Source organism: Monopterus albus, unplaced genomic scaffold (assembly GCF_001952655.1).
Source record: "Monopterus albus unplaced genomic scaffold, M_albus_1.0 scaffold177.1, whole genome shotgun sequence".
NCBI lineage: Eukaryota > Metazoa > Chordata > Actinopteri > Synbranchiformes > Synbranchidae > Monopterus > Monopterus albus.
In genome coordinates this window covers 688,096-689,575 of record NW_018128057.1, presented here as the reverse complement: position 1 = coordinate 689,575, position 1,480 = coordinate 688,096, and the positions used below count along the sequence as shown (strand labels likewise).

General features: G+C 40.5%; 1 protein-coding gene across 1 annotated transcript in view; it reads left to right on the top strand.

Annotated features, from left to right (window-relative positions):
* Positions 1-1,480, top strand: part of ankfn1a (ankyrin repeat and fibronectin type III domain containing 1a) — an 85,371-nt gene that overhangs the window by 76,909 nt on the left and 6,982 nt on the right. The gene's annotated exons all lie outside the window — the stretch shown is intronic.

Below are 1,480 nucleotides of genomic sequence, written 5' to 3'. Positions count from 1 at the left end.
TTTAACCCCCCCCCCCCCACCCACTTTTTTTTTTTTCCCAATTACCTCCCCCCCGAATTTCTTAATTTATTTTTCTTTAATACATACTGAATATCAGTCTGCATAGAGGTGGATACACCCACACCACACCCTTTCACATACACAACTTAATTTAATAATCCCTTTGTCTATTTTGTTCATGTCTGTTGTTTCATCTTCTCTGTCCTTTATCCTGTAAATGTGTTATTTCATGTTGCAATTAAAATAAAAAGTGAGGACCAGACGGTGTCCTCATTGAAGGTTTTTCTTCCCTAGACATATTCACTGTCTAAAAACTGCCCTGACTTTTCATTTTCCAAAAATGTCCTCATTATCGAGGCCTAAAACTCGAGTCCTCACCTTATAACACTTGCTTCCTTTTGCAAAAACATCCTCATTGTGAGTGTCTGAGGTTCAGAGATTCCGACTTTCATTTTATAAAAATGTTTTACAAACAGAATAACGCTTAATGCCATTGATTTGTTATACATGAGGAATTTGACTGGTACATCGGCTCTCAATGTACAAGGGGCAAGTAGACAGTAAACCAGCATAAGGCTGTGTAATATAACAAAATCAGCAGTATTAACAATCAACAAACAGCGCAAACAATGCAAAATAAGCAGTTTAAACAGGCATGAAAATGATGCAGACAAAGGAATGCTCATTGAAATGAGATAAATAGGAATAAAAATAGAGTACTTAAAACTAGAGACCTGTACAGATCTGTATAATCTATATGAGGTATGTCTGTGCAGATTCTCAGTCATCTAGGTCACAGTAAACTGAAAAAACGTAGAAAAAATCAACTGGACTAGGTTTCTATGTCGAAGACGTTTCACCTCTCATCCAAGAGGCTTCATCAGTTCTGACTGACTGGTGTTGAGCCAGAGATATTTATCCCCCTCGGTGGTGTTTCGGTCCTTTGAAGGCCAACAATGTCCCCTAATGACTGAGTCGTTATAGCTCAGTATCGGTGAGAGTCGATACCTGCCCCCGGCCCCTGGTCTGTAGGCCTGTCCATGGGTCAAAGTGATGGTATATACAGCTGGAATGACTGACAAGAATGTGATGGAAATGTCACGGAGCGTTCATGTTCTTAATGAATAGTTATTTGTTTTTCATCATTCTTTGGTACAAAGGTATTAAATTGCATCGTATGTGTCTGAAATTTAAGTTGGTGAACACTGCAAAAACTCTGATATGTCAGGTTGGAACAAACACACAGGACTTGTTAGCAGGATTTATTCACTGTGGGTTCGGCTCTGCACACCAGATTTGTTGGCTAGAAGAAAAATACCACTGGAGTTTAGGTGCTCTAAGTGAATGTGATGCTACGTATGGACAGGCCTCAGACAGCAGGGCGAATGTCACGCTGTGCATCACTGTATCTGCTGAGGCTGTGTGACTGCTGTTGGTAAACAGCGTGTGGCTCTCGTCTGTGGGACGAGCAGGAATCTCT